Below are 23,260 nucleotides of genomic sequence, written 5' to 3'. Positions count from 1 at the left end.
TCTTTGCCAATTCTATGTAATGCGCAATTGTCCATTAGATGCCACGTGACACCAAAATACCTTTGTATTAAAACTGAAATTCCTCTAGCTGTACATAAGATCTTATATTTACTTCGCTACTTGTTTCGACGTTGGGGCAACGCCATCTTCAGGCCCACACACTTCGATGAAATCAGTTGTGTGTGCTCCACCGCGGACTTCTAGACTGAGCCACACACAACTGACTTCATCAAAGTGAGAGGGCCTGAAGATGACGTTGACGCAACGTCGAAACTAGTAGCGAAGTAAATACAAAATCTTAAGTACAGCTGGAGGAATTTCATTTTTAATAAAAATTATACCAGCTGTGTCCCACCTCTATCCAGTTTAAATATGGATGTACGAAGATAAAATACTTTCTGTCGAAATTCCGCCGGCTTGATTGCTATGTCTTTAAAGACTTCACAAGGATGTTTTGGTTCATCAAAGTGGAGTTATCGTTTTCTATCGCCTTAATATAATCGTCTCTAACTGTGATCAGAAAGGATATAGTACATCGTTAGATGTCTTTACCTCGCATGTAATATCGTTGCTGCCATGCCATCTTTTGTAAAGTTACTAGTTTCTCCTCGGATGTACGTTGGAGACCTGACTTTAGTTGGATTTTATGTACGCTGCTTTTGTCTTGCCTGCTTGGTTGACAGTGGATCAATGATATTACATGTTTACATAGTTACTATAATACATACAGGGTGACAATTATTGAATTATATAAAATTAAATCGTCATAACTTCTGAACGGTTTACGTTAGGACTTTCGAAGGGCACGGCTGGCCGCGGAGCATGATGGGAATTAGTATGCGCATGCATGGTTTGGTTTAGCGACGAAGCCCACTTTCATTTCGATGGGTTCGTCAATAAGCAAAATTGGCACATTTGGGGGAATGAGAGCCAGTATCTAAAGACCAAGAAATCTCTTCACCCTTAATGAGTGACCGTGTGATGTGCAATGTCCAGTCATGGAACAATTCGTGTGATATTCCTTGATGGCACGGTGACTACTGAACGGTACGTGAATGTTTTGAAGATGATTTCATCGCCATTATCCAAAGTGAATTCTGATTTCCACAAGACGTGGTTCATGCAAGACAGAACTCGACCGGCTATTTAGAAACAGGAGAGTGTTTGATATCCTGGAGGAGCACTTTGGGGGGCGCATTCTGTTTCTGAGGTAACCAGAGGCAACTGGCATGGTCCTCGACTGACCACCATATTCTCCGGATCTGGGCACATGCGACTCCTTTTAGTGAGGCCATATTAAAGACAAGGTGTACAGCAACAATCCCAAAACCATTGTTAAGCTGAAAATAGCCGTTCAAGAGGTCGTCCACAGCATCTCTATTCCGACACTTCAGCGGGTCATCCATAATTTCGCTATTCGTCTGTGCGGCATCATCGCCAATAATGGCAGGCATATCGAACATGTCATACCTTAAATTCGAGTGTCTGTAGTGACGTTTACATGTTGAAAGATTGTGCACGCGGTAGTTTGAAAATAATTTATGTTTTTTTCCTTATAGTTAAATACTTGACATCTTGTGAGTGATATGTGGAAATTGTTTTTTTATTATTTTTATAGGGTTGATTCTAATTATGTCTTTTTCTGGAATTAGGTTTTTTTATATTTTTATGTTAGATTTTTAATTTTTATAATAATTTCATTATTGTCTGCGATTTATGGTGTTTTCTTTGTGTTATGTGTTTGTTTTATACTCTTCGTGTTGTCGTTGTTAATATGTGGTACTTAGGGTCACTGATTTATTACTTTACCCGTTTCCTTGATTTATAATGTGAATAAAGTTGTCTAGGGACTTTTTTTGCTTTAGGTCGGTTTGTAGACGAAGTGAATTTGTGGAGTTGCTATATCCATGTGAATATGCCTCTATTTCCTCAAGAATGTTCATCCCTTTTGCGTAATATGGAGGATTTGTAGTGCTTCGTTTATGGGTTTTACGTCGTATTTCTAGAGGTTGAAAAAATGTGAATGGGTTATTCTCACTTTCTGTGGTGTGCTGTTTATATCTGATTTTGAAGTAATGCTGTGAGGACGGGGCGTGAGTCGTGCTTGGGTAGCTCAGATGATAGAGCACTTTCCAGCGAAAGGCAAAGGTCCCGAGTTCGAGTCTCGTCCAGCACGCAATTTTTTAATGTGTCAGGAAGTTTCATATCAGCGCACACTCCGCTCCAGAGAGAAGACCTCATTCTACTAATCTGTCTGGATGACAGCGTATTCTGACACAACCTTCAACCTAGTACAACAGGAAATGTGATTCACCATAAGGGGTTTATATCTACATACGTACTCTGCAAGCCACCGTACGATTTGTGGCCGAGGGTACTCTGTACCATTAGTAGTCATTTCCTGCCCTGTTCCAGTCGCAGACAGAGCGAAGGAATATCTTATTTTCAAAGCCCTACGCGAAATGTATATTGCCGGCAGTAGGATCGTTCTGCAGTCAGCTTCAAATGCTAGTTCTCTAAACTTTCTCAGTAGTGTTCTTCTAAATCAATGTCTTATGCCCTCCAGGGATTCCCACTTGAGCTCCAGAATCATATCCCTAACACTTGTAAGCTGATCGAACCTACTGGTAACAAATCTAGTAGGTCGTCTCTGAACTGCTTCGATGACCTTTTTCAATCAGACCTGGTGCCGATCCAAACACTCTAGTCTAGCAGCACTCAACAATAGGTAGCACTAACGTTGTACGTGCGGCCTTCTCTGTAGAAGAAGCACACTTCCCTACAAATCTCCCAACAAACCGAGGACGACCATTCACCTGTCCCTGCCACAGTCCTCGAACGCTCGTTTCATTTCATATCGCCCTGCAACGTTACGTGCAGGTATTTTAAAGATCTGACTGTGTCAAGCAGGACACTGCCAATCCCGTCTAGGAACAAATGGTTCAAATGGCTCTGAGCACTATGCGACTTAACTTCTGAGGTTATCAGTCGCCTAGAACTTGTTGTTATTGTTGTGGTCTTCAGTCCTGTGACGGGTTTGATGCAGCCCTCCAACGCTAAATTTGTGATCCGTTGATGCCTCAGAACATGTCCTACCAACAGGTCCCTTCATCTTGTCAAGTTGTGTCACAAATTCCTCTTCTCCCCAATTCTATTCAATATCTCCTCATTAGTTATGTGATCTACCCATCTAATCTTCAGCATTTCGAAAGCTTCTATTCTCTACTTGTCGAAACTATTTATCGTCCATGTTTCACTTCCATACATAGCTACAGTCCATACGAATACTTTCATAAACGACTTCCTGACACTTAAATCGATACTCGATGCTAACAAATTTCTCTTCTTCAGAAACGCTTTCCTTGCCATTGCCAGTCCACATTTTATATCTTCTCTACTTCGACCATGATCAGTTACTTTGCTCCCCAAATAGCAAAACTCCTTTACTACTTTAAGTGTCTCATTTCCTAATCTAATTCCCTCAGCATCACCCGACTTAATTCGGCTACATTCCATTATCCTCGTTTTGCTTTTGTTAATGTTCATCTTATATTCTCCTTTCAAGACACCGTCCAATCCGTTCAACTGCTCTTCCACGTCCTTTGCTGTCTCTGACAGAATTACATTGTCTTCGGCGAACCTCAAAGTTTTATTTCTTCTCCATGCACTTTAGTACCTACTCCGAATTTTTCTTTTGTTTCCGTTATTGCTTGCTCAATATATAGATTTTACAACATCGGGGAGAGGCTACAACCCTGTCTCACTCCCTTCCCAACCACTGCTTCCCTTTCGTGCCCCTCGACTCTTATAACTGCTATCTGGTTTCTGTACAAATTGTACATAGCCTTTCGCTCACTGTATTTTACCCCTGCCACCTTTAGAATTTGAAAGAGAGTATTCCAGTCGACATTGTCAAAAGCTTTCTCTAAGTCTACAAATGCTAGAAACGTAGTTTTCCCCTTCCTTAATCTTTCTTCTAAGATAAGTCGCAAGGTCAGTATTGCCTCACGTGTTCCAATATTTCTACTGAATCCAAACTAACCTTCCCCGAAGTCGGCTTCTACCAGTTTTTCCAATCGTCTGTAAAGAATTCGCGTTAGTATTTTGCAGCTGTGACTTATTAAACTGATAGTTCGGTAATTTTCACATCTGTCAACACCTGCTTTCTTTGGGATTGGAATTATTATATTCTTTTTGAGGTCTGAGGGTATTTCGCCTGTCTCATACATCTTGCTCACCAGATAGTAGAGTTTTGTCAGGACTGGCTCTCCTAAGGCCGTCAGTAGTTCTAATGGAATGTTGTCTACTCCCGGGGACTTGTTTAGACTCAGGTCTTTCAGGGCTCTGTCAAACTCTTCACGCATTATCGTATCTCCCATTTCTTCTTCATCTACATCCTCTTCCATTTCCATGATATTCTCCTCAAGAACATCGCCCCTGTATAGACCCTCTATATACTCCTTCCACCTTTCTGCTTTCCCTTCTTTGCTTAGAACTGGGTTTCCATCTAAGCTCTTGATATTCATGCAAGTGGTTCTCTTTTCTCCAAAGGTCTCTTTAATTTTCCTGTAGGCAGTATCTGTCTTACCCCTAGTGAAATAAGCATCTACATCCTTACATTTGTCCTCTAGGCATCCCTGCTTAGCCATTTTGCACTTCCAGTCGATCTCATTTTTTAGACGTTTGTATTCCTTTTTGCCTGCTTCATTTACTGCATTTTTATATTTTCTCCTTTCATCAATGAAATTGAATATTTCTTCTGTTACCCAAGGATTTCTACTAGCCGTCGTCTTTTTACCTATTTTATCCTCGGCTGCCTTCACTATTTCATCCCTCAGAGCTACCCATTCTTCTTCTACTGTATTTCATTCCTTCATTCGTCTCAGTTGTTCCCTTATACTCTCCCTGAAACTCTGTACAACCTCTGGTTCTTTCAGTTTATCCAGGTCCCATCTCCTTAAATTCCCGTCTTTTTGCGGATCCTTCAGTTTTAATCTACAGTTCATAACCAATAGATTGTGGTCAGAGTCCACATCTGCCCCTGGAAATGTTTCACAATTTAAAACCTGGTTCCTAAATCTCTGTCTTACTATTCTATTATCTATCTGATACCTACTACTATCTCCAGGATTCTTCCATGTATACAACCTTCTTTCATGATTCTTGAACCAAGTGTTAGCTATGATTAAGTTATGCTCTGTGCAAAATTCTACCAAACGGCTTCCTCTTTCATTTCTTAACCCCAATCCATATTCACCTACTATGTTTCCTTCTCTCCCTTTTCCCACTCTCAAATTCCAGTCACCCATGACTATTACATTTTCATCTCCCTTCACTACCTGAATAACCTCTTTTATCTCATCATACAGTTCATCAATTTCTTCATCATCTGCAGGGCTAGTGGGCACATAAATTGGTACTACTGTAGTAGGCGTGGGCTTCGTGTCTGTCTTGGCCACAATGATGCATTCACTATGCTGTTTGTAGTAACTTACCCGCACTCCTATTTTTTAATTCATTATTAAACCTACTCCTGCATTACCCGTATTTGATTTTGTATTTGTAACCCTGTACTCACCTGACCAAAAGTCTTGTTCCTCCTGCCACCGAACTTCACTAATTCCCACTATATCTAACTTTAACCTATCCACTTCCCTTTTTAAATTTTCTAACCTACCTTCCCGATTAAGGCATCTAATTAGTCTTACAAGGCCAGATCAGTCAATCATCCAGACTGTTGCCCCTGCAGCTACTGAAAAGGCTGATGCCCCTCTTCAGGAACCACACGTTTGTCTGACCTCTCAACAGATACCCCTCCGTTGTGGTTGTACCTACGGTTCGGCTATCTGTATCGCTGAGGCACGCAAGCGTCCCCACCAACGGCAAGGTCCATGGTTAATGGGGGAAGAACTTAGAAGAACTTAGAACTAATTAAACCTAACTAACCTAAAGACATCACACACATCCATGCCCGAGGCAGGATTCGAACTTGCGACCGCAGCGGTCGCTCGGCTCCAGACTGTAGCGCTTAGAACCGCACGGCCACTCCAGCCAGCTTTCTAGCAACGTTAAGGTTTTATTTTCCTACTAATCCGCATCAAATTACCTTTTATACATTAAGAGCCAGCTGCATTCATTTCGTCTGGTCCATCTTGTATCCATCTACAGTTACTTATCTTCGACCCCTTCCTGTACATCACATCCTCATCAGTGAACAACCGCAGATTCCTACCCACCCTGTCTGCCTTATCAATTATGCATTTAGAAAATAGCAACGATGACGCGTTTCCATAGATCCGTGAGCAAGTATACTGATAACCCCGTAATGAGAACACGAAAGGATCGTCTACTGAAGAGCTGTATTGTCTACAATGTCCGCCAAATTATGCTCCGAACAACAAATGTCCATCCATATTCTACTACGTCGACAGATATGTCACGGATCGTTGCCTATCCTGTTTTATAGAGAGTGCGAGCCTCCGAGCTCCGCGATTTGTTTGATGATGATATTTGTTTGTGGGGCTCTCCATTGCGCGGTCAGCAGCGTCCGTACAAAGGCCCAATTTTTTTTCACACTCCCATTGTCTACGCAGTCCAATATAGCCACTATCACGAATGATGATGATGATGATTAAATGATAAGGACAACACAAACACCCAGTACCCGGGCAGGTAAAATCCCCGCCCTGGCCGGGAATGGAACCCGGCACCCCGTGATCCAGAGGCAGCAACGCTAGCCACTAGACCACGTGCTGCAGACTTCGTGTCTTGTGATGTAGAGTCAACGTCTAATATATTGTCGCCTTCTCGTGATTTCACCGTCCTTAGGCAGTCGAGACAGGTGTACGCGAACAGTCGAGCAGCTCCTCAGTTTCCGAGGTGCTCCTTTCAGGCACTGGGTTACAAACATGGTCTTCTTTTTTTAAGTTGCTTATGCCAGTAAATTTCTCCATTTGTGGCTGTAGCGATTAAGAGAGTCGTCTCAATGAACCAGTGTGGAAGTTGGTCTGAAACTGAAGTATTAAGGAATGCTAAGACGCATTTGAAACTCGCTAAGAAAGTGGATACGGCAATAAGGAGCCCGAGAGAAGCATCTCAGACGAGGGGGATTGGATATATGTAACTGGGTCCGACACAGATGTTGGTTCAAATGGTTCAAATGGCTCTGAGCACTATGGGACATAGCTTCCGAGGTCATCAGTCCCCTAGAACTTAGAATGAAGGACATCACACACATCCATGCTCGAGGCAGGATTCGAACCTGCGACCGCAGTGGTGGCGCGGTTCCAGACTGTAGCGCCTAGAATCACTCGGCCACTTCGGCTGGCCACAGATGTTGAACAGACAAGGAACGTGACTGCAAAGATACCTTCGATAACACATGAAAAACTTCAACTGAACAACGAAAGAATAAAGTACAAAAATATTCGGGGAATAACAGGAATAATGCAATATAATTCCCTAGCAATGAAGTAAATAGCAAATGCAGGGCAGCCAAGAAGAAAGGCTGCACGAAAAGTTTGAAGAAATCGAAAAAAAAATTTCTCCGAGACGAACGATTCAATATACAGAAAGGATAAAACAACCTTCACCGAAATGAAAAGCAAGAGTAGAGACATTAAAAATTCAATGAGAATTCCACTGTTAATCGTAGAGGGGAGAACTGACAGAGTGGAAAGGGTACATTGAAATCCTCAATGAGAGGTGGGACTTAATGATGACGTGATAGAGAAAGAAAATGGAGTCGACAGTGAAGGGGGCCAGAATTTATCGGGAATTTGGACGACTAAAAGTCAAGTACGACCGAATAATAGATAACATTTTATAGGAATTTCGAAAATAACTGCGGATGTCTCAACAAACGAAAGTAACTGATGAAGTGTCAACAAATGACTACTCTCATAGGTGCTCATAATCTATGAGACTGACGGTTTACCATCAGACTTTCGGCAAAATATCATCCACACAATTTCGATTTGTCTCACAATCAACTTAATTGCTCATGCATCCGAGTTGTTAACAAGAATAATATGCCAAAGAAAACTGAGGACCTGTTAGAGGAAGATCAGTTTAGCTTTAGGAAAGGTAAAGCAACCACAGAAGCAGCTCTCCCGTGGGGCTTCATGACAGAAACGAGACTACAGATTAATCAAGACAGACTCACAGAAATCATCGATTTAGATAAAGTGGTGGATATTGTAAAATGATGCAGGAAATTCGAAATTCTGAGAAAATATGAGTTACCTATAAAAGAATACGGTTGACATACAATATCTAAAAGAACCAAGAGCGAACAACAAGACTGAAAAACAAAGAACGAAGCGCTCACATTAAAAAGCGTGCAGCACAGAGCTACAGTCTTTCACCCCTATTGTTCATCAAAGTAGTAATGATGGAAATAGAAGAAAGGTTCAAGAGTAAAATCAAAATTTGGAGTGAAGGGATATTAATGATATGACTCGCTGAAAACTTTTCTATCCTCAATGAATGCGAAAAAGAGTTACAGGTTCTGTTGGATTGGATGAATAGTCTGTTGAGTACAGAATATGGATTGATTGTTAACCGGACAAAGACAAAGGTAATGAGATGTACCAGAAATGTGAATAGTGAGAAGCTTATAATCAAAATTAGCGGTGACGAGGTAGACGAAATTAAGGAAGTCTAATATCCATGCAGCAAGGAAGACAAAAAGCAGACTAGCACAGTCAAAGAGGGCGTTCCTAGCCAACAGAAGCCTACTGGATCAAACATTGCCCTTCAGTTGAGGTAGAAACTATTGGGAACGTACATTTTGAGCACATCATTATATGGTAGTGAGAAAGGGACTTTGGGAAAACCGGAACAGCAGACAATCGAGTCATCTAAGATGTGGTGCCCATTAAAACGTTAAAAATCTTCTGAAGAACAGTGACACGCCCGAACAACAAGGACTTACATGTATTGAAAATGGCGCATTGAGAATGGCTAGCTACTAGCCGAAATCTGAATTTGCATAATAAAATCTAAAAAGGACGACTGCATTCTATAATTTATATGTTAAAAATGTGATAGAGTAATATTATAAGAAACTAGAGGTTCTCTGCAAATACGGCGAGGAAAGGGGAAAAATGACTAGAAGAAAGCACACGAAGATAGCACATGGGATTAGGGCATTAAGGAACATCTTCCATGGTACTAGAGGAAGCTGTTGAGGGTAAAAACTATAGAGGAAGACAGAGATTGGAACACATCCAGCAAATAGTTGAGAATCAAGGGTGCAAATATTACTCTCTGATGAAAAAATTGACACAGAAGGGGAATTCGTGGCGGGCAGCATCAAACCAGTCAGAAAACTGATGACTCAAAAATTAGTTTTTAAAATTGGGTCATTCATTTTGTGCTGCATCAGTAAAAGTCTTCCAAATTGGGTCATTCATTCCGCCCTTCGTGTTGTATATGTAAAGGCTACAGTGATGAATCTAAATGGAATTTTTATATTTTATGAATTTGCCAAGACCGTTAACAGTTATAGTTCCTTACTGATAACATGATGTAATATCTTTAAAATTTTATTGTTTTTGTTTGTTCTTTGGTAGCAAAGATGTGATGATTCTGAGATACCTGCTAAGCAAAAAGTCAATAAAGAAGTCTTAAGCAGGCCTAGTGGCGCGTGTTCTTGGTGATTTAAAATTAGACTAAATGTCGTCAAGCAACATCTTTTGGGAACTGCCGCAAATATTACGTTACAGCAGTTATATATACTTCCCATACCACGTCGCGTGTTCGCAGCGCGATTAAGTGGCTCTCGGTTTCCTTCTTGACAATGGTCGAAATGTTTTTGTGCATCATTGTAATCTACGACATACAGTTACTTACCAAACTGTACGCATATATGATTGTAAATTTTCGGCACTCCTAAGATTTTCTGCTTATGACAAGTCGAATCAATATTAACAGGAACAATGCACTTCTACACATATCAGAAAATAATAGGCACAGTAAATCCTCTACCGTTGAATTTGAGGGTACTGCAGAGGAATGACCTAATTTCGAGTAGGCGTTAAGAGGACTATGCAGCCGAATACCATCCGAGTGTTCATCTCCTGGGAAACCACGCAAAATATGCACCAGAGACGCCTGATTCGTATTGTATTAGATCAGATGTTATTTTGTTCCAATTGATCCATAGGAAAGAGATCGTCCAGGATGTAGATAATGTCAGAAAAACAAGCATACACGACAAATACTTATAATGAAATTAATAAGTTCACGTACCTTCCACAGATCGAAAATGGATGACCGTCATGGATGCATGATAAGTGGAAACAATTTTAAATATATTTTGGTTCATGATGTAATAAACAAAAAGCAGAATTATTTTATGAAACTTACTTACAATGATCGCTTTACTGCACTGAATTTGTACAGAAGTCAGTCTGTGTTAATGCTTGCGTGATTGCTAAACAACGGACACCGGTTTGGACCAATGGAAGCGACTTTTAATCTTTGTGAAGATTATTCTCATCTCTTGTGTTGATTCTGTGATTGTTGATTTGAAAAAGTGATATATTTTAATGAAAAATTTCATTAAAAAATATATATGATGGTATCAGTATCGAGTATCCCTAGTACCATAAAAAGGCCTGTGAAGGATGTTCCTACGTTTACACTACAAATAATTCTTGTCACACGTTTTTAGAGCGTGAAAAATGGAGCTTGGCTCGATGAATTACCTTAAAAATCATCCCATACGACATTACGGAATAAAAGTAAGCGCAGCATGCCAGATTTTCCAATTTTGTGCCCCCTGCGTCTGGAAACATTCGCATCCTTGTCCTCCTGACTCACGGACGGTCCGAAACACTGTACTTTCACACCCGATAAGTTACATTAAATCAAAGCAACGTCGTGCCACTGGAAGAAAGTGTGAGTATTTGTCAAATAACGATGTGCTGGTGAAGAAACTGCTTTTAGCCGTTGGCGTGCATCTCAGCACCTAAAAGAGGAGGAGGAAACGAAATGAAACTTTACGGAACGAGAGGGTATTTAATGTTATTGCAGTAATTTCAAAAAAGAGTCAAATTTATGAAGAACTACGCAGCAGGAGTTCACTTTTATTTATGATTTTGCACTACCTCTGGTCTCTATGAGTGCACTGATTCGAGTGATACGGGTGTTATAAATCCGTTACACCCCCACCCCCCCTTCCTACTCCTGTAACAAACCGGCCCATATGTTTTGTAAATGGTTCTAGAAATGCTTCACACTAGCATTTGGGCAGAGTTGTCTCCGAGAGAATGTACAGTACGCGTAAAATTCACAACAGGGTCGCCTGAAGACGACGAAAATTCCGATAAGTAAGGGTCCGAGTGTGACAGAATGGTGCAGTTGGGACTAGATATGCCGTGTAAAATGCGTATGTGAAGAAAAAAGTGCATATTACTTTCACTGAACACAGGTCAGTGAAATCTTATAGAGACTGAAGGGAATCGGTCAGTTCAGCGGACATAAGATTTAAATACGTACAAATTTTTAAACCCTAATGAGTGGTGCCTTGAAAGGAAATGCGGAAATAAATGGTGCTAAACCGACTACGGACTTAGCTAGTCCACAGATCACAGGACACTGTTAGTTACATAGGTTAAATGAAAATTCAGGCCACATCGGACTATTTAACAATGAAAGACAAACAGAATAGATACCGCAAAGAAAGGTTCCACATTTAATGCGTGACAGCAAAACGAAATATTTAGGTAGAACTACAAGACAAAGTGTTGCAGAAACACTTTTATGAGATCGACTTGATGCATTCTTTCGAACCAAAAAAAAGAATCCTGGTCAACAAAAGAGAACTACACGTAAATTACAGTACATCATAATGCTGCAAGAAAGCTGAATAATGCAAGTTGACCATATCATCATAACAAAAGCCCATACAGTGGATCTTCAGAAATATCAAACTCTCCACAGAACTACCGATTAAAACTCATATACTTTATAATAGTCAGTTTGGCGTTTACGTTACGCCAAATAAATTCTTATAGAGAAACTCCAACATAAAACGCAGACAGCAGAAAAAGATCTTTCAAAAGATGGAATAATTTCCCACGAAGTGCCCCAGTGCCCCAGTACCAACTGCCCAGTCTTTATCTGGAAAGGTTCACGTCTACCTAGAGAGTGGATTTTATACTACAAAATTATACTACTAGCGGCCATTTATGTGACTCGAACATAGAGACTAGGATAATATATCGCCTATCGTCAACTTCGCATAAAATGCAGGTACCAACATACTGTAGAGGAAGCAGTATTTCATGGTCCACATTCGAGAAGCTGAAACATCTATGAACACCACATTTCCGTTTCAACATGGTGGAACTCAGTACGGTTAACCGAAAAGAACATCATCAGAAGTGAGCTTGAGAAGACCGACAGACATCCATGTGCAAGCTACTATCCAGGCGACATTGTGTGTATTTTAAAACCTGTGAGGAGTTATTAGAAAAAATATATCAAAGCACTTCTTTGCCCATTCCTAATCTTTTGCTTTTGTGAGGTAACGTGTAAAAAGTGGAATATGTTGACTGTCGAAGAGGGTAAAGCGCTGGGCCGTCGTAGATTCAACTCCTTTATAGTTCTGAGGCGCGTATCGATAGGGACTTCCGATACGAAGAACTCCATTCAAATGAAGAAGTGACTGTGAGGACGCGGCAACACGGACAGGTTGCGATGATCCTCCAATGCCCTCGTACTGACAACTGCCTAGATAGTTTCGGGAACTATATTCCACTCCTAAAGAGACGAGCTAGAGTACCAATCCCGCATTCTGTGTGTACAGCGATCGTTTTCGCTGGCGGGAGATTTGCTCATCATCGGTTCGACTGCTATCTTCTGGAATTATTTATGGTTTGGAATTTCTGATATCTGGAAGATTCCTGGACTTACTTACTCACGAAATACCGCAGTTTCGTAGAACATACCATGCACATGTAAACAGAAGCACTCCCCACTGAAACAGTTTATCCACAAATGTCCTTAGAGAGACCCCGTAAACGTATATTCAGCGTAAGCTGTTAGATGTTGTTGACCAACCCTGCTCTCGCGACTGGTACTTGATCCTGATTCTGGTTTACGGTCTATATGTACCGGTGTATGTACGTATGTATGTTTCTAGATATATATAATACAGCGGCGAGAGATTTTCTTGCATCTGGAAAAAAAAATTGGATAGCAAAAATGTTTTTATATTTTCTTCTTCATATTATTGGATTCATCCTGCATGGAATTTTATTGTTCTCTAAACAGTAAGTGCTTCGCTCAGGTAGGAGATTCTCAGTTACTTAACATATACCTTTCACAAATCACTTACATCACAAAAATCTTCGTTACTCGAACTACTGCAATACGGTGACCGCCACTACTGACCGCTAAATAAAAGATTCAAATTACCAAAGGCACTAACTACTGATAGGCTTAGTTAGCAAATTTTAATAGAGATCAAACAATGTATTTACCTTAATAGTCATAATATATATATAGCAGTTCATGACATCCATTCACACAAATGTACTGTTTCTGATGGACACACCTCCAGATTATCGATTCTCAAAAATCCACCATCTCACTTCCCCACATCCACCACTGCTGGCGGCTCACCTCCAACTGCGCAATGCTACGCGCTGTTAACAGCCAACAGCCCAACACTACAATAACGAATATTACAGCAATGCCACCCAGCTACAGACTGCACACAGCACAGCCAGTGATTTTCATACAGAGCGCTACGTGGCGTTAGCAATATAAAAACCTAAACAGCCTACTTACATAGCCCCCATGCTCCCCACAAAACATTTTACAAATTGTTTTGGGCAGTGGCCAATACAGATTTGAAATAATTTTTCATAATTACAATAACAAAGATATCAAATTTACACACTTATTCATACAATGTTGGTCAAAAGCTAAAATTTTCTCACAGTCCATAAAGACAGTCCTGATCATTCATCACAGTAAAATTGCAGTGTTTTTTTTCTCAAAGTCTGAGCAGTAAAAGAAAATGCTCACGGAAGTAATGGATTTCCATGCAGTCTTGAAGAAGTAGTGTTGTCCTTCCAACGGAAAGACAGTGCTCACTCTTGACATGCAGACAGGTCATGGGCCACAACAGAGAAAACCCACAGCAGAGTCAGTCGAAGTTTTGAAGAATATTGGTAGGTAGGTCATCACAGAGCAGACCCACTGTAGTCCTGGTAGAGAGTATGGTAAGGTGGGCCACCAGAGGTGCAGACCCACTGCAGTCCTTGTAGAGATAGTGGTATTGGTGGGCCATCAAACGTGCAGACCCACTGTAGTCCTTGTAGGAAGAATGGTATTGGTGGGCCATCGAAGATGCAGACCCACTGTAGTCCTTGTAGAGACGGCCAGCAGCCATCTGTTGCAACTGTGCAGGTGCATAATTACCATCGACGAGTCTTGCGGACAATATAGCAAGTCCATAAACCACCACTTATGCACTCACAAAGTTTTTGGAATTGTCCTTACAACCAGCAATGCTGTTATCCAGTCCCTTGCTGAATTACTAACGCACGTGCAAACACTAACAGTCCCAAATTCTCACATATTGTGCATTACTATCACCAACAGAAACGTGTGCAGTGAAATGTAACTTAATTTGAAGAACAGGTGTGTATACAATTATAAATTTACAACATAAGAATACAATTACATAGGTACAAAATACATCATTAAAGAACATAATAGTACAGATAACATTTGTAGTAACACAGGCTTTAAAAAGAATAGAAATAAACATGTACATCAGTGTTACAAGAATTATGACATAAGTACAGACATAAAAGATCAGAATAACTTTTGAAACATCAACTTCACACATGAGCATTAAAACAAAACAGAATAAATAATGTCTAAGCATCTTTACAAAGTAAATAACATATTATCATAAAAATACTACAATGTAACTCTCATCAGATAAACACATAAAGACAGGAAGAACAGAAATACCCAAGGGTACACAAACACATAGTGGGATAACACAAGGAAAGGACAGGGTTTGTTTTACTGCAGTATTTTGCAAACAAAACTTTCTTTACTTCTCGGAGATCTCCCTTCATTCTTCATCATTTCCCAAAAGTCCTATCTATACCTACTTTCTATACTTTTCGTATAACTTCTCAATGCATCTCTTCCAATTCATCGAAACTCATTCTCTTATATAGTCTACCCCCTCTTAATCTAACTTAAATCTACTGAGCTCAGATGCTAAAGTAAGGGACGAGGCAATGCCGCAGCACAAAACAGTTAACACAAACAGCAATGAGAAAGAAATGGAAATTGGCAAAGCAAGCAGCAGTATATGTAACAACTTATGTCTAAACATGGCAAACCAACAAGCAGATATAATAGTACACTAAAGACAACAATGGAGATAAGGGAAATGTCTATTCACATATTAATGTCTATGTAATTAAAGTGGGGCACCACAAAAACTTATTCTACATAAAATTACCTAGTACTTGAAAAGAAAATTATGCATGCAGTTACTGTTATTAGGCCCTTCATATTGTTCTTACCTTTCCAAGTGCTCCTTTTTCGAAGAATGTGGATCATAAAATTATTATTTAATAGATCTGTTGACAGAAAGTGTTTACATTAGCAATTGCATTTAATTTTATTTTATAAAACCAATGCTGCAACAGAGCTGGAAAACAGATATCAAATGAAATAAGCAACTATGAACAAAGCATTAAAATATCATTCAATAGTCATGTGGCATTTCATAAGTTAGTAGATATTCTCTCAAATCTCGTAGAAAGACCCTTGTCATAATCAGGTGTGCAGATGTAAGAATACTTCCCATCAGTTTATAAGCATTTCAGTAAGTAGCACAAAGTACATGCTTCACAGTGTAATCATATGTTTCCAAGCTTGATCACTTCACTTGTTCCAGGAACTGTAGGAACAGTCATGGGTTGTCCTCGTTTCTGGACTGGTAGCAGCCAGATATCTTTCCAGGATTGTTATAATCAGGTGTGCAGATGTAAGAATATTTCCCATCAGTTTATAAGCATTTCAGTAAGTAGCACAAAGTACATGCTTAACAGTATAATCATATGTTTCCAAGCTTGAGTGTGTCGTATTTGCAATGCTTTCTACAAAGAAATGTCAATAGCAAGAATAATGGCCCCTAATGGCTTTCTTTTTTCAGGCGACTATCGCTCAGCTGGCTGCCCACTATGCATTACATCAAGGTCACTTACCTTCCTTAACGATACATTTACGACAGCAGTCTCTGCTACAGTGACAGTCTCATATAAAAATTTCGCAGGTCGAGAATTTGCGTTACAAATGTGTAGAAACAAAATCCTATAACTATAACAGTGTCCAAATAATTTTTGCCAGCATTGTGATACATTCACGCATTTACACACATTTCATAACTCTTAAAGTACGATTCTTGGTTTCCAACATCCTTTTTCACATATCTTAGTCCCTAACCGCTACTCATTATTCCTTACCTTATTACACATATACATATTCGTCGACCTTTCTTCAATATTTCATCATAATAAATACATGTCATAATAAACATTCCTCAGCAGCATAATACACATCGTCGTCGTAATAATATCATAACACTTCAGTCAAATCTCAAAATCGTCTAGCTTCCTTCAATAATTTCAAAACTTAAAAGAAAATTCTCTGCTTCTTTTAATAGTGTCATCTACCTCAAACGTACTTTAAAAATCATGATCCCATACCAAATACATCATTCAAAGCTCTCATAGTATCACAATGGTTCGGAAAAAATATGAACAGTTCACAAAGTACAGACAAAATACAATTTAGTAAGTGTGAAGTTATCCAACTGTGTAATTGCGTAAACATGTGTCACTGATGTAGTAAAAAAATGTTTATCTCTCAGTTAAATGATCAGACAGCTGTGTAATTTATGTGTTAGAGAAATATGGTACCGATGTGTAAAGTTGTATAAGCAAATACCTTATTAGCTAGGGCTCCTTGTGCCTGCCAAACACATGGTGCACAAAGTAGGCGTGTACCCCCTGAGGATTAATGTAATTATACCCTCAGGTGTTACAGATTACAGCAATGGAATGAAATGTATCACGGAAAACTTTCTTTGTAATTCACAAATCTTGAAAAATAAATGATTTACGTACAAAATTAATCACTCAAATGCGTGTCCTGTTGCGCTAAATGTTCGTCTTGCTGTAAGATAATTCTGTAGAAGTGTCGTAGTTATCGTCCTCTGTAAGCAAAGTTCTGTGGAAGTCAATGTACTTACCTCGTCATAAACTAAAGTGAAATGCTTTGCGTATAGATATCGTAGTTATTACGTACCTTACTGTGATCAAGAAAGTACTATAATGTAACTTATTGTTGTGCTACGGAAAAGGCTTTCTCATTGTAGCTATACCACAAACGTTACTATTAAAACATGTTTTACTTTCAAGAAGAATTCAGAAAAACTGTGCAGATATAAAACAGATACACCGCAAAAGCAACAATGTAAATTGTGTCACATATTAGCAGCGTTGTGTTATATTCGTATAGCTATCAAAGAAACAAAATGCCTAAGTCATCTTTAATCTCACCGAATGTACTTCAAATAAAATCTTTTCAAGGAAACCAAAATGTTGCATTAAAATCTCATTAGCAGTATATGTTCTAAGTATGTAACCCTGATAATCGTTACGTAATCGTGTAACTAACAAGCAAAAATGTACAAATAACAACACTGTGTCGTCTGTTCACTATAACAATGCATTCGTCATTTCTGTTTAAATACGTTCTCTTGGTTCTTGACTGTATATTTAACTTCAAACATTGTTGCACGGTAACAGTCTCTTAAGTCTGACAAAGCATACTAGAAATGTGAAGTGAAAAGTTTTATGACAAATTTACAAAAACAGATTATCTCTCAATAAACGGTTTTACATGTGAAATGTGGTGCATGCATTTACTCTTTGCAAGAGAGCTTCTGTAAAGTTTGGAAGTAGGAGACGAGATACTGGCAGAAGTAAAGCTGTGAGGACCGGGCGTGAGTCGTGCTTCGGTAGCTCTGATGGTAGAGCACTTGCCCGCGAAAGGCAAAGTTCCCGAGTTCGAGTCTCGGTCGGGCACACAGTTTTAATCTGCCAGGAAGTTTCATATCAGCGCACACTCCGCTGCAGAGTGAAAATCTCATTCTGGAATGAACATACTATTTTATGAAGGCTTCGTAAAGAGCTTCAGAATTCATGGGGAATTTTTATTCAACCACATGATATTATCCAAAAAACGTTTAATAGTGTACGGTATCTCAGGGATCAATAAGATGACGATAACATGCCGTTCACTATTTTATGAGCCCATAGTGACTGTAGTGAAAGAGGAAATGAATTACTTGTACCTTTAGCTAATTAAAATATAAAGAGAAACAAATGCTTCACTCTGTATGTGGGACTCAAGGAAGCGACGCAATACCGAGACCAAGGAGCAAGGCGAGGTGGTAGGCTCTCGCTCGCTTTATAGTTGGAACAATTCGGAAATTGCAATTGAAACAGCATAAAAGTACTGCATCCCAAAAAAGTAGTATCGTCACGGCATTATTGGCATCCTCATCATCGTTCTCATTTAGAATTACTTTTCTACCTGTACGTGGTTCCCAGATTTAAGAAATGATGAACCTATTTCATAATTTGGACGTCTACATAAGAGAACAAAATGAACTATTGGTTATCTTATCCTAAACAAAAACTCTAGGGTTTTTATTTTTTGATTTGCCAGTAATTTCGAGTAATGAGTTAGACTGCAACCAAGCAAATCACTGAGAACCTAACGTATTTATGTTCGCGCGGCTTGCACTGAGAGCAATTAGTATAGAGAGAACAGCAAACCGATAAAAAAAAGAATCGATGCTGAGTCGCTGGCAGAGAAGGATGAATGGTTCAATACGCAGCGAATCTGAATCAGAAGGGGGTCCTTTGTGGCAGGTGCGTTTACGCAGGAAATGGCCAGAATCATTCATGTAATTTAACTCTCTCACGAAACACTACTGTAGGACAGGAACACCACTGTATTTTGCATGTAATTTACGGCCTGTTTTCGTAGGAAATTGTGTTGATCGTTGAGGTGGAAGTAAGTATTTAAATGGCGCTGCGGTGCGTGAAATTGGCAGGGCCAACGAATAAATGATACAGGTATAGGCTACAGAAGGCAGCAAGAGAGAGAGAAAGAATGTTAGAGTGAAGAATCAGTTAATTAGATTACATTACGTCTTATATGTCAATCAGAAATTGATTCATGATGTAAATTTCGTACTCTAGCCGTGAATAGCTGCGGGAACAGGGCGACTACTTTCTTTTCTTAGTGAGTACGTTATGACGGGCGGACAACGACAGTGTCAAAAACCCTTATATGCCTGTCAATGTATGACGGATATTGGTGTTAATAAATCTGTTAGGTTTCCCAAAAAAAATGCCAGAATAAATGAATAACGCCCATGAACAAAATCAGCTGTGAAAAATGCACTTTCCTCCGTCAATTGTGTGGGTTTGTTGTTAAATGAGCAGGGCTCACAATACAAATCCAGTGTTTCAATGTTCATACACGTCAGTCTAGCATTTTGTGCTGTTAACCTCTTTGATCGTAAAAATCACTTATCATATCCATATTGTTCTATTAACTCCGCTTCTACAATCGCGATAAAAATTCTGTCTCGTAGTAAATGGTCATCTGCCACCACTTGGCGATTAGTATTGGCACTGTTTTCCGACGGGGGTCATATGTGGCAAGCGCCAGAAATGATGGCCCATATTTCCATTGAGTAGATGTGAGGTATGCAGCTGTAATGTTACACACCTCTATGGAGAACTAGATCCATGTGCACTTGGTATCAGCCCTGGTAACAACGTTCGCCAGCAAGAGCACGCAGTCCTGCGCGATCGATTTAGTGCACTGTTCCTGTCAGCTGCAGAGACAAGCTCACATCTGCATCAACTAATTTTATTCTGGTTTACTTTCTGACATTCGAGAAAATAGTGAAGTGGTGATACAAATGTTGATTTTGTAAATTTATCCGTATTGCGCCGTAGATTGTATATTGGTTGTGACGTATTTTTTAATTTCCTCTCGTGGTATGAATTCGTTTGTTCACAGAAGCAAGCAAACGGCAGTAAATACTGGCGAGTTGTCTGCGTATGCTCGTTTGCTTGTGTTCGCTTTTATTCATTTCGGTGTGAATGAGACTCAGCAGCTATTAACGCAGCCTGCAGCATCTCTCAGGGAGCAGCCAACTTTACAAACTTCTGCAACGGCTACAGTCCCTAGTCATACCTACTGGTGAACAACATCCGTAACTCTAGTTCTAGCAAACAGACCACAAGTAAAGGAACTTAGGAACTTACGGGACCTGGGAACACTGTCGAAAGTCGTTCTTCGCATCCGTAGACATGTAAGCAGTAAGGTAACGGAACTAAGTGTGAAGCACGAAGAAACTTGTGGAGACGTTCTCGTTGCTGGTACTTACCACATGCTTCCTAAAGGTAGCTAGACCGCTCATCAGCGGTAATTTAGCCTTCCCATACTGAAGCCGCCATATGAAGGACAACGCCGTGTTAGCGCTTACGAGGAAGCCGTACGGCTGTAAGATTTGCTCGCAAAAACACTTCGAAGTTTTCCAAATGTCTTTAATACCTTAAACTGAGACCATTATAGCGGAAAAAGCATGCCAAATTTATCAAACACAAAACCCGCAAGATTGCAGATCTCTTACAGGAGCTCGAAATTTAGGGCTGACGTCAAAGGGAAATGGGTATCATAATTTTCACAACGAAATGTTGTCTCGAAACCTAGCAGAAAATCCAGAGAGATTCTAGTCGTACATAAAGTATGCTACCGGCAAGACAATCAATGTCTTCTCTGTGCGATAGCTTGGGAAACATTATCGATGTTAGTGCGACGATTTTTCGAAATTCCTTCACCAAAGAAGACGAAGCAAATATTACAGAATTTGAACGAAAAACAACTGCCTACATTAGTACCTTAGAAGTAGATATCCTTCGCCTAGTGGAGGAACTTAAATCACTTAATAAAAGCAAGTCCTATGGTCTAGATTGTACACCAATCAGGTTCCTTTCAGACTATACTGATGATAACTCTCCAGAGTTAATTGCTTTCGCTCAGTCAATACCAGGCAGATTTGGAACGCACCTCCATGATTCTTCTGCAGAAAGGCGTGTGTGTTTTGCTGCATTCGGTTTCAATAAGCTGCCACAAGGACTGAAAAATGTCAGCAGTAATGTGTTCACTTTCAATTGTAAAACGAAGATTTCTCATGGCTCACTCATTCTATTCTATCGAGGAAAACCTGGAAAATTTTTAAAAATGACGAAGATTCCTGTGTTAGGTTGTTCATTATTTTAATTTAAAGTTATGTCTCGTCGTCTGTATATGATTCATCTATTTTTCATGTTAATTATTATTACTGTTCCGTTATAGTTTCATCTACTGACTCGTTCCATGACCATGGAGACTTTCTTCTCAATTTGGTCCTACAGCTAAACTTCAGCTATCGATTTTTTCCAGAATGGTCATACAAGATGCACCTTTGTTTAAAAATTTATATGTGCCAGCAATCGATCCTAGGATATGGACGTGGCGAGTAAACATTGTACCGGAGAGCCACGATACCTGTCGCAAATAACGGCCCTATTTGCGGCCCTACAGAAGATCCGAAAACTTCGAAGTGGATTTCTTTCGGACATTTTTAAGGGTTGCATGGAATTGCTTTGAGAGTATTGATGATTGAGTTATGGACTTCACGTGCCACAAAGAACTACCAAAATCCGATTGCCTTGAAGTCTTGTTGGTAGTAAATTCTGCAAAATATTTTATAAAACGTTGAACACACATTTACTTAACAAATGCTAATAACGTTCATAAGGACTCCATATCTGTGTTAGAAAGAAGTGCAAAAGTCGAACTGCTAGTTCGAAATATATAAAAGATTACTATTTTTCAAGTCCTAGCTAGATGAGGGAAACATAGGGTAAAATTTTGGAAAGAAAGGTAGATAAAATTCGGCCACACAAAAATAAATTAAAGACTGACAAAGAATAGTAAAGAACAGACGCAAGTAATGTGCGAAAAATATAAAACTAGAACCGAAAGTGAAAAACGTAGTGACTGATAACATATTCTCACTAGTCCGTAATACTTTGTAGGTTTCATGCCACTTTCTTGAATCGATACCTTGATGCAATTTCGCTCCTACTTGTAAGAAACGAACCCTACAATCGTGAAAAGTTTATAACGTCACGCCTCGTTATGTAGATCTAATAACAGAAAACTCAGAAACTACACTGCTGGCCACCGTAAATGCAACACCCTGAAGGAAGCATCCGAATCAAAAGAAATTTACACCATGGGTTTGCAGCGATGAGATATGCAACTGATTAGAATTTCAGCGCAGACGCACATCACGCGCGCCTGTGGCGCCACCTCATAGCGCCATTTAAGGCTTGGCGATTTCGACGAGTGTACGTTCGGCACGTGAGTTTACCTTGTGGTTGTTTCACAAGACGATCAGTTATGCCTCGTAGACAACAGCGAACATCGTTTGATCAAGTATCCGAGTTCGACAGAGGAAGGATAGTGGCTTACCGAGATTGTGTATTATCATACAGAGAAATCGCTAGTCGTGTTGAACGAAACCAAACAACTGTAATGCGGATATGTGACCGTTGGATGCAGGAGGGTACGACGGACCGACGTGGTCGATCGCATTCACCTCGGTGCACCACTGCACGTGCTGATAGGCAAATTGTGCGCATGGCAGTGACGGATCGCTCAGTGACATCCCGAACCATAGCACAGCACATTGCGTCTGTAACGCATCATCCAGTGTCTGCGCGTACCATTTGACGCCGTTTACAGCAGAGTGGTCTGTCCACAAGACGTCCATTGCTTCGTCTACCATTGACGCAGAACCACAGACGTCTCCGTCGCCAATGGTGTGATGACAGACGGATGTGGACGGCAGAATGGAATGACGTTGTCTTTACTGACGGGGCACGCTTCTGTCTGCAGCACCACGATGGTCGGATTCGAGTGTGGAGACACCGTGGAGAGAGGATGCTGGACAGCTGCATTATGCACCGCCACTCTGGTCTTGCCCCGGGTATTATGGTATGGGGCGGTATTGGATATTACTCTCGCACGCCTCTAGTACGCATTGCCGGTACTTTAAATAGCCGGCGTT

This window comes from Schistocerca piceifrons, chromosome 6, assembly GCF_021461385.2.
Source record: "Schistocerca piceifrons isolate TAMUIC-IGC-003096 chromosome 6, iqSchPice1.1, whole genome shotgun sequence".
NCBI classification, from domain to species: domain Eukaryota; kingdom Metazoa; phylum Arthropoda; class Insecta; order Orthoptera; family Acrididae; genus Schistocerca; species Schistocerca piceifrons.
Note: the sequence above shows the minus strand (reverse complement) of the source record.